Source organism: Plectropomus leopardus, chromosome 14 (assembly GCF_008729295.1).
Source record: "Plectropomus leopardus isolate mb chromosome 14, YSFRI_Pleo_2.0, whole genome shotgun sequence".
Taxonomy (NCBI): Eukaryota; Metazoa; Chordata; class Actinopteri; order Perciformes; family Serranidae; genus Plectropomus; species Plectropomus leopardus.
The window spans coordinates 28,968,264-28,984,808 of record NC_056476.1 but is presented as its reverse complement, the minus strand read 5'-3'; positions in this window follow the sequence as shown (position 1 = coordinate 28,984,808).

Genomic DNA, 16,545 nt, shown 5'->3' with positions numbered 1-16,545 from the left:
ATAGGCTTTTATTGCAAAGTGGCTAACCTCCACAGGCCTAGCCTGCTACTTCAATCTTGGTCCTCTGCTAACTTTAACAGCGATAAAAATTGTGTGGGTCTTTTAGACAATCCAAATATTATCGAACCAAGTGGATCAAATCCCGATAGTGAAGCGAGTCATTTTGCAGGTCATTTTTTGTGACTGGTTCGGAGTCATCTCTTTTCCAATGGAAGTCTATGGGAAAGACCCAATGGCATGACATGATCGAGCCAGAAGCTGTAGTTGCACGATTTGGCCACTATGTAAAATTGACTTCAAGGTTCGGTGTCCTTCCTGGGGGCTGCTGCTCGAACTACTTCCGCATTTTCAAAGAGAACAGAAATGGATTATGAAAACCCTTCAGTAAAATGTCATCCCTTGAGCACTCTGTAGCCAGCCAAGTTTTAAAAATGATTATCTTTTCAGTGGTAAAATACTTAATGAATGTTAAAATTACTCTACGTTTGTGTTGCTAGTGCTGAGTGCAGCCAATAAGATGCTCTTGTATTTAAAGTAATGCAATCTTGCATTTCTTTCCCTCTCTCCATTTCTATTCAGTTCAAGCAGTAAGTATATATAAAACCGTATTGTAATGCATTTATTGTGTTTTAAAAAAAAAAAAACGTTTCATAGCAAAATGTATTGTTTAAAACCACAATGGAAGATTTTCACATTGTGATTCACAAAGTCAAGGCTGCCAGATGCAAAGCAGCACTCTGTTCTACATTGACAAGGAAGCTTTTCATGTCATGTGACTTCCACCAAGCTGCGACTTCAATGGTCTTTTTATGGATGCATCAATATTTTCCTATGTGTTCTTGGGCTATACATAGGTGAGTGAACAGTGGACATCAAAGTGAGTGTGTGTATGTTTTCTTAACCCTTTCTCCCCGCAGCGTGGCATATGTACTGTTTGAAAAGGTCCCATGGGAACAAAGTGGGATTGCCCTGCTACATTCAGGTTTCTAGGCCTAATACAGGGACCACAGAAGCCTGCATATGCAGACTCAAGATGGCTTTAAATTACCAAAGTTAAATAGCACTACTTCAATCAGTTCTTTATGGACTTAAACATGTCATATGATTTGCTCATGGCCACATCCACCCCCTGCCCGCCCCCCTGTCCCACACACAGGATCGGTTCCACAGGGAATGCTTTGGATGAGAGGAAGCTGAATCAACACGGAGGCTTTGACTCCTGTCAGTTTGCTCCGGCAGGCCTCACACCAGAGGCAGAGGAGCAGGTGGAAAAACTTATAAAGATCCTATGACTTGCAGCTCCCAGGAGGAAGTGACATGATGCCCCACAGAGGGACAGGGGAGGGACGAGGTTGGGAATCCTCAGTGTGTGTCTACGCTGTCCGTAAGACGTGACTCACTTTGTGCAGACAGTCAACCTACACTGTTTGCTCTGTCTTTGATGATACACAGATGTGATCGACTGCCATCTTACGAAAGATAGAGAAATATTTGCTGCCTTTCTTTTACAGTACAATATTGAGCCAATTTCCCACATTGCCTTGTAGATCAGCTTACCAAAGTTCCTTTCACACATGCACTGCAAACATGAAATTATCTAGACATTACCCCAGGGAGCTGTATGTGAGAAGGACAATGTCAGAATTAGTTGGATTGGACATTAAGTGGACTTAAATGAATCCTGCCAGCTCCCTCATACAAAGTTTGTGTAATATCCGATTGAGCCCATCTGTGAATAGAGCAGGTCATTGTCAGGAAAATTATGGCAAGCGAGTGGGCAAGTCGATGACGTTTTTATCTTGTGGCTGGACAAAACCAGAAGAAACATACTTCCATGGTGAAAAAGAAGTGTCAATTACATGAAGATGCCAACAAAAATGTCTAACGGGAGAGATGACGAAATTCTGGAACAAAGGGCCAAAGCCAAAATGGCATGAGACTTTGTTGTTTATGACCAAATAATGAACTGGCTACATGACTACAGCAAAATTCCCATCATACCCTGCCTCATGCAAGCTGCTCCCAGGCACCACCCTTCAACTAACTTGATGCTATCTGACAAACCAACTTGCACTGTCACTAGTTTTGAGCAGAACCATTTCAGTCAAGGATGTGTCATCCATGAAGGGTGTTGCACAATGAAAGTAAACAGCAGTGACAAGTCGATTGTATGGATTACATATGAACTTTTCTTGTCATTACAGATATTTTATCCAAAAAACAAGCATTCCAACAATTAATGAGACCACTGCATACCCTTATTCCCATGATTTCTTACATAACCTATATTGTTGTCTTCTCCAACTTTCTCCATCAATCTGCAGAATATGACATGCCCACTGGTATCATCAGAATACCTATTTGAGGTCAAAGAAAATCGGCTGGTTTTTAGGCTAAGATGGGAACTAAGTTTTCAGGTTCTACATGCATTTATTTTTGGTTAAAATGCCTTAAATGGTTCAAAATTAGCTGCAGGGGAAGAGATATCAGGAGGAGAGACAGCCTCAAATGATACACCTCTGTCCCTACAGAAGAGCAGTCTGCATGGCTGATGGGTAATACTAGAGGACACACTGTCCATTTTTTTCATAATTCTATTATTTGCTCTCAGAAGTGTCTTACAAATCCTCCAAAGGCTCCACACACACGCATCCAGCCCGATCTCATTCCAAACTTGTAAAATACAGCTGCTTTGATGGTGATTTTGGTGCAAGATTGCAATGGCAAAAGCCAACTTTCACGCTGCTGAATGACGGCAGGTGAGAAAGCAGCCAGACATAAATGGCTGCAGTGTTATCATACATTTGCGGACAGCTGGGTGAAACCTGTTGCATCCTAATGAAATGCATCAGGACGCCACCAAGTTGGAACGCTCCTGGTGATGATGTACTATAAGGAGTGCAATGGTGCCTACAGGTGCGAAGGGTGGTGGATGGGTCCAACAATCCTTGGACTTTCAGTACAGCGTTTACTTTTTATCTGAATGTGATGTTTTATCTCTACACCTTACGATGTGCGTCCTTTCCCTTAATCTTAACCATCCATGACCTTTTTGCCTAATCCTACCCATCCATGACAGTACATGCCTTCATTGACATCCTGGCATTTTTGGCCATGTGCTTTTGTTACATAAACATAACCATGTGCAGCGTAATCCTACCATGTGCTTGTGTTTACACCAAAATAGCAGCATCCTGAAGTGCAGATGCAGAAGGATACCTGGAGCATAATATGTTGATGTAGAAATCCACTGCATAGCAGTAATATGTTACGACTTGGGAAGAGAACATGTTGACACATCACAACTCTGCATTTTAAATTAGCAGAATTGACAAAACATTGTCATTTAACATGTTGCAAGACATCAGTCTTGACCACTGCACCACAGTCACACAAAGTGAAATAAATGTCTCCATTCAAAGTGCAGACATTAAAAAAAAGAAAACATTCCCCAGGTGGAGAGACGTTTTCTGTATAACTCTAAGTTCACCATCAGATCTTGAATCAGAGCATCACAGGCAGTGAGACCCCTCTGAGGGATTGGCTGGAGCACATAAGCACTCTGGCCCGAGAAGTTTCAGCTGTCCAACTGCTAGAAACAGTCTGACACAAAGGCATGTGACCCCGGCGGTGGAGGAACAGCTTACTGATGCAACTGAAGAAAACAAAGGCCCTCTAAATACAAATAAACCTCTGTAACATCTGCAGAAAGACAGGGGAGGCTCGGCTTGGCGGACTGCTTCTGCCAGAGCCGCTGCGACCGAGCGGGGAACATGTGACCAGAGAGTAAATAAAGCGAACCGCATGAGGTGGGAATGTAGCGTGGGGTTCGGACCCCTCAGGCAGACGGATGCTCTGGCCTCCGCGGTAGAGGTCTGGCCTGTCAGAGGACTGGACATCCACAGCTGTGTTTTCACTGTGTTTGTTCCTGAGGGCCACATGGATAGGCTTCAATAATCAACAACTCGCACACACACACGCACACACTACTAAAACTGTCATTAGTAAAGAAAAATATGGGGGGATCAAAGACCGATTGTTACCATAGATTGCAGCATACTCTTGACATGATTTTGAGTATCTGGTGGACATACTAACATGATATGCAGGTATCAAGTGAAAGTAAATTAAAGTCCTTCATTATTCTACTAAAATACAAAGCTTTTGGCTATAAAAAAACTGATAACATAATATGTTAGCAGTTTTATGTATCTGAAAGTTATAAATATTATAACTGATGACTTTTACTTAACTTTGTGGTGCTCCGATAAGTTTCTCAAGGTGGTTTTCAGATAGGGCCAACTTAAAATCTTGGGGTGGCAAACCAGAGCCAACAGCCACAACTGAATTTTAATAATTCTATAATGCTGTTGTAGAATGTTGTAGAAAAAAATAAGACAAAACAATAGTAGTCGAAATAAGATATCACCGCTGATTCACTTTGGTTTCTTATTTTACAGCTGATTTTTAAGCTATATTAAATGAGAAGATGTGCTTTAATGTTAGATACGAGGTCCGCAAGCATCACTGAAGTGCTCAAATGACATTAAAGGTCACCCTCCAATGTAATACTGCAATTATACAACTATTACCAACAAAATATAAATGTTTAATCAAATGTACCCATGATTTGGGGCAATTAGCTATCAAAATTAAAAATGTTTTTTGGGAGTGTAAACCCCGTTTCCATTGAAATACAAGGGGTCTGACTAGTAATTGAAACACAATCAGCTACATTGGCGGACTCCTATGTGTAATTGAACCTAGTTTACCTCTACAGCAAGTAATCTGATATTTAGTAATGACCTAGCATTAGACAGGATTTTTTAGTCCCAGATGAGTGAACTTTGAGCTGACATTGCTTTGAATAAGAATTTCTCAATCTAAATACATACCGCACAAATAAACATCAAAATACTTACTATTAGGGGGCGGCTGTGGCTCATAGATAGAGTGGGACCTTCCGTAATGGGAAGGTCAGGGGTTCAATCCCCGGCTCCTCCGGGCAACATGTTCAAGTATCCTTGAGCAATATACTGAACCCCAAATTGCTCCAGATGCCACGTCATCGGAGTGTGAGTGTGTGTGTGTGTGAATAATTATTCACACACTCACACACTCACACTCACTGAGTAGCAGGTGGCACCTTGTACGGTAGCCGTGGCCACTAGTGTGTGAATGGGTGAATGTGACAATGTTGTGTGAAAGCGCTTTGAGTGGTCAATAAGACTAGAAAAGCACCATACAAGTACAGTCCATTTACCATTATCAACCACGTTATAAGAAAGGTATCTACTGATTTTTAATTATTTTTTCCAAAGCTTCTATAACCGCAAACTTTACATGTATTTTATACATTTCTTTATTTAATCAGGTAAGTCCCATTGAGATCAAGATCTTATTTTCAAGAGAGGCTTGAGTACATAATAAAAACTGATTCAGCGATTCATTGATGTGGTTTATGATTCTGAGTCATTAACACTGATTGATTTTGCTTGGAATTAAAAGTTAGCATGAACATAAATCAACAAATGTTGCAAATATTATTTGTAAAGATCACAAATATTATTTAGCATAAATATTTAAAAATTGAAAAAAAAAATGTTAAATAAATATGTGGCACAGCATGATATTGACAAAATATATTTTAACATGAAAACATGATTTTTGTTTTTCCAAGACATCAATTTATTGGCTGAATTAACTAACATGATGATCATGATTTCTTTTTCTTTGCAGTTTTGAACCTAACACTCTAATTCAATAATCATCATTTCAATAATTGAGTTGAAATGGGTGGAGCTGTCCTGCTTCCTCTGTGGTTTTATATCCTGGGTCAAGTTCAGGCACGCATCGAGGCTGAAACCTGACAGAAACTTAACAGTGTCTGATTGTGTACCAAGCAGTTGCATTTCAACAGCTGAGGGCAGCCTTTTCCACACTTTGAAGGCTGTCAGGCTGCACTGAGGGAGAGCTCTGACACTGACGTGTTTGTAGCTGCAGCATACTCCTATTTCTAACAGACTACAATGAGCCGAAGCATAAATCTCTCTCACATACACACAGTGTCGAAGAATGACCAATGTGAATGACCGTGTTGTGACCCAAAGTGTTTAGGTTGTGTCGTACAGAACGAGGCAGCAGCATCTGCAGCAAGCTCCCTTCTCCTGCACCTCTGGGCTGCCAGCGCTGCTCCACTTTATTTGTTATTTTTGAGGACTGTCCAAAGGGGAGATCTCTCTCACTAAGTATCCCTTTCACTTGCCCCATTTATACACAAGATTGATGCTCAATTGAGGATGAGAACTCCCGTTTCCCCCCACTGCTTCCCTCCACATTTTACCCAGAATGCAGACAGCGAGAGGAGGCCACCCCGTGGTGACAGGGCCAGCATGTAAATCTGCAGCACAGAGGAAAATCCTTCCTGTTCAGCTGGAGCTGCTCACTGCTGATGATCAGATCACAATGTCTAAAATGTGTACATTATGACTAATTAAAATTATGCAACTGTTAAACTGGAAATATGGGATTTACTTATGCTGCACTGATTCTCACAGCGTAACCCGTTCATAATGTATTATTTTACAAACACACGCATACACACAAATATGATAATATGATGGATTTATACTGTAGATGCACACATAAATGAGCAAATAAATACATACAATTAATTAGGATACTCTATATTTTTTTTCTTTCTGTCCATTCAAATGGATGAATAATCTTAAATCGCCTTATAGTAAAAATGTCAACAAATGCTCTTGACTTTTATTTTTCAACAAAATGTGAGATTATTTTTAAAAAATTAACTCAAAAATGAATATAGAGATGTTTTAATCCACATTACATTGCATTTTTTTTTAGCATTTTGCATCATCACTCATAATATCCTCAATTTCTGAAGTATCTCTTGAGAATAGTATGTAGAAAACCTCCAGAGATGAAGATTTGCATAAGCAACTAATACAGCCTGTTCACATATCATGCTTCCACTGCAGATGCTGCTTGGCGATGTATCATAACACAGCGATTGGTTCTGTATGGTCATGTTCTCAGCTGATGCCGTCCGGTGGGTCATCATATAGCCGCAAAAGGTAGCTTTTAGGATCTTTGAGATTTCATGCCAAAGTCACTGCAAAAACAATGTTTTTTGAGAACTCCAGATTGAGAATGGGCTGGTACCAACCATGTCAGCATAGCTGGACAGGAAATAATGTTCCAAAATTCTTTTTAAATTGTAATGACAGTAAAACAGAAGTCATAATGTTTGGACCAAGTGGTGCTATCCATGCCCAACTTGTCCTGGGGTCCCTAGTTCCATATGTCAAAACCAGTGTAACCAATGCGGAGGGTTAAAATTGACAATGATTGTAAAATGGATCAACAGTTTAAGTCTGTTATAAAATCTTTTTTCAGATGAGGATTTCATCTGAGGTTGAGCCTTTCATTTCTTTTAGTGATTTTGAGAGGGTTATACATGCCTTTGTCTCCATGCCCTCTGTGTTGGTGTTAGCCAGTCTTTCTTGCAATTAGTCAAGAATGCTTCTGTGTGACTTCTAACTGGAGCAAGCAAGTGAAAGCACATTTCACCTGTACTAGCATCCCTCCACTGTCTCCTTTACACTTTAGATTTCTGTTTAAGATCCTGCTGTTGGCTTACAAAACTCTGAACAGCTGGCTCCTTCTTATACCTCTCTGACCTTCTACAGCCATATATCCCACTCACTGTGGTCTGCTGACAAATCTTTTCATCCCTAAAGCAAGATTGAAACAAGGGGGAGACAGAGCCTTTGCTGTCATGACCGTCAAACTCTGGGACGAGCTGCTGATGTTTTTACATAACACGTTAACATTTTATTAAGGCCCAAAGTTATACATTTTTATGGGCAGAGCAGCTTGAGTGACAGGCTTTCTGCATCATGATAGCTACAGTGCAGAGTTCATTCTCTGCTGCTGCCAAAACATCAAAAGCAAAAAATGAGAAAAAGAAGCTATTCATGCTATTCCTGCAGCATGACCAACAGTCCATTCACAATTTCACCTGAATATGGCTAAATGCTCTAGTTCAGAGCTACTACATGGACAAAAGTATTGGGCCACACCAACCATCAACCATCATTGAATCCCGGTGTTTCATTCAGTCACATTGCTGCAGGTGTATAAAATCTGGATGAATGGGCAAAAATCCCCACAGACACTCCAAAATCTTGTAGAAAGCCTTCCCAGAAGAGTGGAAGCTGCTATAGCTATTAAGGGGGGGACCAACTCCATATTATTGCCCATGGATTTAAAATGGGATGTCATAAAAGCTCCTGTAGGTGCAAAGTGTAGGTGGCCCAAAACCTTTGTCAATATAGTGTATATTGCTTCTGGACTGGAAAGCGCAACTAAGATGGGGTGTATTAGGTAATATTTTCCTTTTGACAATTTTAGATGCACAGGATGACCAACTGGCTCCTCAACATTGCGTTCTTAAGCCCATTTTTGCCTTGAAAACCTTGCACTCTCAGGGCTGGAGATGTTAGTCAGTCACTCCACCACTTTGGTAAACATTAAAATCTCAACAACTGTTTAATTTATTGCCATAAAATTTTATGTACACATTAAGAGTCCCCACAGAATAAAGCCAGCTGGACACCAACATTGTTATACATTGATATTTGATTTAAGAAGATTTAAGTTGTATTCTTCTGCACAACCTCATGATATTAATGTCTATACAGGGAAAAATTCTATCTTAACATTTAAAATATCGTCATCCTTTATTTCCATTCCTACCAAAATTAGACGGTTGGAGTTCAGTGTCTTTCTGATGTCTTATTGATGTCGTGTGCCAGTTGGGTATGGTAATAACATAGGTGAAGACATCAGTCTCAGCTTTTCTTTGTGGTTGCTAAATGTTGAACATGGTAAACATTTCCTACTAAACATGTTTTGTCTTTTTCTTTTTTTTATTAATTACAAAAAAAACAAGACATAATGAAACAGACAAGAGCCCATAAAAATAAAACAAACTGAAAAAAAACATCAGAAATAATACTAACAACAGCACTAATCTCAGCCAGTAAAATTTACAAACTATGGTCTTAAATACACTTATTCAGATATAATTGGTTCCCCCAAACTTAGAACTCTGAACCATTCCTCTTTCATGTATGTTGGTATTGGGGACCAGTTTCTTACAAAAACCTTGAGAGCTCTTCTTAGCACATGTGATAATCTCTTTAGAGGCAATATGGACATAAGTTTTTGTATCACACCGTGATATCAGGAGGCTCTTCATCTAACCATTTTTATAAAATGGCGAGGCGTGAAGCATATAAAGCAATTCTAAGAATGTACCTGAACCTATGCTCAAAGTTGAAGTCTGATTCCAGTACAAAATGATGTGGCTTTAATGGTATTTCAATTCCAAATATTTTCTTAATCTCACTTTGAGGCTGACATTCTGAAATTCATTGTCACTTTCACTGAAATTAAATGTCAGGACAATGTCCAATTCCAACACCAATTTGACGCTGAACACTAACGACAGACGACATTGACATTGTGTTGGTTTTAAGTTGTGTTGTTAAGTAAGCAAAATGAAAATGTCTGCCTGACCTCATGATGTTATTGTCAACACAACAAGAAATTCTATAGTCCTAACATTTAAAAAAAATTGCGAACTTCATTTCCATTCCTACTAAAATTAGACAAAGTTCAATGTCTTTCTGATGTCATACTGATGTCCTGTGCTGGTTGGGAATAACTTGATGAAGACATTTGTCTCAGCTTTTCTTTGTGGTTGCCAAACTAAAATGTTGAATATGGTAAACATTACCTACCAAACATAAAAAATTTTAACATTGTTATTGTCATTTTAGCATGGTAACATTAGCATTTAGCTGAAACACCGCTGTGTTTAGCCTCATAGAGACGCTAGCATGACAGGTTTTGCAAATAATTCAACAGCTATCAAAAGCATAAAAACAATTCATGTTGAGACATTTTAAGTATTGAAACCACTTAATTGGCTTTCATGTACAGTTTTGAATGCAAACGGCAGGGGACAGCATGTTGACTCACTCTCCCACTCGCTGATGTGTGTAGGCGAGTGCAATCCCTGCCCTGGACAGCAAAGAAAATGTGAAATGACATCTTTTAAAAGCTACCCTGTTGGAATGATTTCATAGAAATAAATATGCTGCAGATCCCGTGGGAGATAGTCTGCTCTCTGGAAATGGGAGTGGGCAGCTGCTTGCAATTGAGACCAAAGAGCTCAGCGCCAGGAATGTCCCCAGTGCCTCAAAACAGAACAGAAAACACAACACAACATTAAAAGTACCAAAGCATGGAGCTGGGAGGCTGGGAGGTTCTCTCATCTACTTTGTCACCATTTTTTTCTGTCGGGTTGGGAAATGTATGGATTGTAGAGGGGGTGGGGGATATAAGAGGTTAACAGTTTAGTTAGAAACTGAATACGATTAACTGTCACAATGCTGAATAACACACATAAAAAGTAACAGGGCAGAAATCAAATGACATAAAACTTGGGTTTTGTAGGAATTTAAAAGTTAAGCAGTCCCAAGTGTCACTAATTATTGAAAGTTTATACATATTTTACCCACTCATTTACATTTTACCCCTTGTCCTTTATCAGTCTTACTTAAACTCTTATAATGTTCGTTGCAAATATTTAATGTTTCATCTGTCTCCCATATCCTCCATTTTTCTAATGTAGTATATTCCATTTTAATAACACTGACAAATATTTAACCGTTTTTTTTTTTTTTACATTATAATAACAAACTGTACTTGGATGATGGAAAATTGGCAACACTCTTCCTCAAAGTACTAATTGACGTTAACTGGTATCAGTGATCAGCAGCGAAGTAGCAATAGCAAATTTATTTCTGTTGTGCAATTTATATACAAAGTCATTCAGTGCTCTTTACTTAGATGAAAGCAAAAGGAGCATCCATATGTAAATATAATTAAAGAAAGTACCATAAACATAAAAGTATAGCTTCGATTGGATATGAATTCTTATTGTGATCAAACAGTTGGTACATGATGTGCTCCAAAGGTCTAGCACTACCACTTACATCTTAATGAAATGGAACAAGTCTCTGTTCTCTACTTTGATGTTTTTTGACAACCATTCATTTATTGACTTCACACTTAGAAGGTGTTTCAACGAGGACCCAAGAAAGTGTAGTGTCCTGTGCGAGCTCTTGAAATCTATGAGACATATTTATTGGTAGTGTTTCATATATCGCTACATATTTTGAGGTGTACTGAAAAGGCAACCCTGCTAACTGTTACACCACATGGTGTGTACAGCTCACTCTCCATTGCTTGCACAGCACATTCAAGAGCACAAAGGAAGAGGGACCCGAAAGACCAGAGATGTTACATTGTAGCAAACTCAAACATTTCAAGCATTGATGTAACTTTTAGAATTGACACTTTTGTCGCTGGAAGTAGACATGATCCCAAAATGCTAGCTGTTAGCAAATGTGTATACTCTATGTATAGCATCAAACCTGCCATAAGTCATGGCAACCAACAATCTTTCAAGCAGCAAAACTGGCCCATTTCGAACATTTAAACACAGCATGGACCAAGGGATCTGCCACCAGTGCCCCAGTGACACCACAGGACACTACCAAAGGTCCTGTTTCCATGCACCAGCTGGTAAGAGCCAAGTCCAATCCCAGCATGGACCCACGGCAGATTGGGTGTACCTCTGTGGTACTAGCACATCTCACAGATGCTCCATCAGATTAGGATCAGGGGAATTTGGAGGCCAGGTTGACACCTTGAGCTATCCGTCACGTTTCTCAGTCAGTTTTTATGGTGTGGCATGGTGTGTTGTCCTGCTGGGGAGGCCACACCCATCAGGGAGTACTGTTGCCATGAGGGAGTGTAACTTGGTCTGCAACGGTGTGGGAGGAGTGCGTTAGGTGGCATCCACATGAATGGCCAACATATTCTCTCAAATTATTACGTATTTTGTCTACAGCGTCTACTGTAGACATTCCCGGTTGTTGCTACAGTGATCTTAACACAAGCACATGGTGGGACTATGCAGCACATGGTTATGTTTGGGCAACAACAGCACATGGCAACTAATGCTGGGACAAAAACACACATGCTGGCATGCATGATAAGGTTGAGGCAAAAGAGGCACATAGTAAGGTTTAAAAAAAACCCCCAAAAAACATTCCGATAGAAAACGAATACCAGACTCCTGCGCGAAAGTCCAGTGTTTGTTGGACCCATCCACTGCCCCCCCGATCCCCTATAGGCACCTTCACATTCCTTTTATCGCATCATTACTGGCAGAATTTCGAACCTGATGCTATCTTGCAGCGTATTATACAGACACAACAGGTTCCATCTGGCCACATTCTCAAGTGATGCTGCCCATGAACACAGCAAGTGCTGTCCAGTTGCAGTCTCAGCTGATGCCGTACTGTGGCATATCATGCTGCCGCAGCAGGTACTGTCCAGCACCTGTTTTTCTATGGCTATCAGGATCTTGCGCAGAAATTATAGCGACAGTGGCAGTATATGACAACTTCGGATTGAGTAAAGGCTGGAATACCAGGACCCAAGGCTTCATAGCAGAACATTGCATTGTAATGGAATAATATGTTATTCAATTCAGCAGCCAGTGGTTTTAATGTTTTCTGTGATTGATGTCCTCACCATGACCATTTAAAACTACTATTGAGGGGCGCCCAGTAGCTCACCTGGTAGAGCGGGTCCAGCTGCTGCAAGTTTGACTTGCACCTGCAGCCCTTAGCTGCATGTCATTCCCTCTCTCCCCCTTTAGCGCTTCAGCTTTCCTATCATTATGAAGGTGAAAAGCCCTAAAAATAACTTTAAAAAAACTATTCGCTCTCAAATGCATTAATGTATGCAATAAATCAAAGTTTTGACTTATCAAAAGTCAAAAGTTTGTTCCTATTAATAACTCCTGTTGCATGACATTTGTCACCTTTTGGACTCCGTATTCAGTGTTGAACCAGTGTTTACTTTTGCTCGCAACTCATCTGTCTATATTATCATTACTCCCGTGGCTATTATTTTCACATATCTCCGATAATTTGTCAAGCAGCTGATGTGTTTATGGCTGTTGGAGCTAATGGTTGAACTGGAGGATATCCCCTCCATGTACACAGGTGGGGGGCCTCAGAGCAGCCCCTGACATCCTGAGCCCGTTACTATGGGAGCAAAGTTTCTGGAATAGAAAATAGATTAGGCTTGTGCAATTTGTCTGTCAGCTGCATGTTTAACCTTGCAGCACTGGGTGTCTCTGACGGTGACACTAAAATTTGCTTTAGTGAGTAATGCAGTGCAATAAATGGAGTCTGGGAATGGAGAAAGATTTTCAGAGACGTATCTCCGATATGAGTTGATAGGTGAACTTGGAGCGGAGTTGCTACAATCTGTAGCTCCAACATGAAATCTTGTTTTGATTGAGTATTTTTTTCAAGCATTGCCAATCCTCCCATCTGTTTTTGGAAAAAGGAAACACTTTGCTTTCATCTTTGTGTAAGGAACAGTTTGGATTTTTCCTGCATTTGTAAGGCTCTACTGTGGAAGTAGTTTTTGCAGTTTCGTGAGATTTTGAGGCAAACTGTATTATGTTACATGAGCTATCCTAAAGTGCTCGACAAGACAGCTGGCATCGTGCTAGACTTTGATTTCTGACTTTACTGCTGCTATGACTTCAGGCTCCTGAGCAGTTTGGCAGTGCTGCGTTGACTGGTCTACTGTTACAGAACATCCAGGCTGCCTTGGACCAACCATCAGCCCCTACGCTGCCACCACCTGATGAAGCAATTACCAATAATGTCTTTGACGTTTGACTATTTGTTTTGAAATCAATATTGCCCCATTCTGGAGCCTGCAGCTGGTGCTTTGGGCGTATTTATTATTTTTACCGCTTACTTTTAAAGCTTTTGTGTGTTGGCATGATAAAAACCAGCCTCCCTGACTTTAGAAGGGAGAGAGCGAGGACAGGGCAACTCGCTCTCTAATAGTCTCTTAAGAGGTAGTTAGGCTCCAGCTCTTCTCTTTCAGTGGCTCTTTTATCATGACAGTAGATACTGCCTCGGTATTGATGTTGGAAGAGGAGCGAGCACTCAGCTTCTTCTTGCTCACTGTTGGATAGAGGAGAAACAGCTGTCTCTATAAAGTGGTGTGTGACAATGAAAACGGACTCTAGACGAGACATGGATTAGATCCATCACACACTCCTCTTCAAGTGGGAATATCACATGGGACACGATGGAGTCATATTTACCCGAAGTGACAAGAACAAGAACTGGCTGTTATAACCACAAGTTAAATAACTTTTTGTTGGAATCTTGAAAAGATGGTTACTGATGAGGAGGAGTGGTCCCTATGCACTAGTAGATCTGGTCTGTTCTCACTCTGAACTTGTTATATAGCGCTTCTCTGTCAGTGCTTTCAGTGTAAGAGTGTTACACCAAAAGCCACCTCCTGCGTCCAACAGGAACCCGGCTGAACAGCATCAGTGAGAATGCACTTGGACAGAACTGGTGGCATTTATATCATACGCTGGCGGACAGTCGGTTGGCACCATGCGCATCTACATGCAACATGCATGGGTGGCACTGAGAAGGTGGCCAGACAGAACCGCCATGTGTGCCATGAAATGCTGAAGGATAATAATGCTGCTGGTAACCACAAAATATAAGGAGCGCAAGTGCAACTTTAGGACAAGCGGAAAGTGAGGTGGATGGGTCCCATAAACAACTGACTTTGGCACGCCAGTCTGGAGCTCACTTTTTTTCCCTACACCTTACCATGTGCCTCTTTTGCCTAAACCTAACCATCTGACTTTGTTGCCTAATCCCACGCATTGTGACAGTCTGCATCGGCATCCCGGAGTCGTGAACAGCTGACACAGAAGGATACCTAAACATCAGAAGTAGACGTGGAAGGTCACTGAGAGAGCGGCACTATGTGACCAGTTGGGATGAGAACATGTTGGTAGATCTCAGAATTAAGTGATGTCACTAAAAATAAGTGCAACAAAGCAACAAGACTTCTTGTTCAGACAATTAGACAGGAAGCCTGTCATGCATCTACTGATCAATAGTAATTAAACATTTATTTTACATATTTGCGTGTGAATGCAAAAAGCTTTGGAAAACTCAAGCATGGGAGGTGGGCCACAGCTCAATATCTATTAAGCTGACTATATATTACTCAACTTTTCAATGATTATACTAATTATATCCCATTACACTCTTTCAACAACTCCTATTACTTCACTTCACTTCACTTCACTTTTGCATTCAAGCCAGCATTGCGGAGTCATCTTTTCCAAAAACTTAATGTTCTGCATGTTATTTTTACATCATTGGTACTATTAAACGTTTCAATGACATTCGGTGGCATAATTCTTGTTTGCTTCCCCAAGTTCAGAGTCAGGGATTGGTATAAACCTTTTTTGTATGATCATATTGTTTCATGTTTATTTGTTTGCTGAATTTGGCAAAAAAAAAAGAAAAGTGTATTGTATAAAAAGTACACATTCCGACTTTAAATCCTTGTTACCATCTTCTATTTGTTCTTCATGTGCTTTAAAATGTTTATCATTGAAACCACAAATCTGTACATTTTACGGAAATAATAAAAAAAAGATTTATTTTATTGTTGAATCCTGTATTCTCTTAAAATCAACCACTGCCATTTAAACTTTAACTTGTATTAGTTTAACATGAACAGCCAGTGATAAGGCAGAATGTGATAAGGAATGCACCTGTTTACTCAGCTGATATCCTTCGCTTGTAAGTTTTATTTCTCAATAAGTGTGGTCATATATGCTTACAGTCTGACAAGGTATGTGTCTCAGGGTTGTACACAATTATTTATTTTTCTAAGGGGTCATAAAATGGCACCTAATTGAAAAAATATGTCACTCTGATTCTCGGTACCTCTGGTCCAAGACTACGATGTTTTTCTCGCTAATTATAATAAAATACCACGAATGGCTGAGGGCCACTGCCGCTAAAAGCAAAACAATTTTCAGCATCAGACATAAATGTTTTCTTTTGGTTATTAACAATGGAAATTGCTGCTTGGCAGCCTCTGTGACTGCAATCAACTCCGCTAATTGTCGGGCATTTTCTCCGCAGTTGAGCTCACGGCGAACGCATGGAGGCGAGGCCGGCTTCTCTTCACAAAACATGTCATTACTTAACGTAGTTTGGGCTGTGTGGACAAGGAGAGCTTTTCTTAGTACACAGCTCTCGTCATTACCCGACATTAACAGAATAAATGACACTTTGACTGATGCTTGTAATTTGGAGGGTTGAGCAGAAACATTTGCTCCTGCTCTTGGAATGGATGCTTAATGAAAAGGCAGGCAACATCAATGACATCGTGTTTTCCTTTCATCTGTGTAGTTCCCACATGTGTGATGGTAGTGTAAACTGTCAAACATTGAGTCAGAGCTGAGGATTTCAAGATCTGCTGGCAAAGAAAATGGCACTGGTTCTGCTGGACTGGGACCAC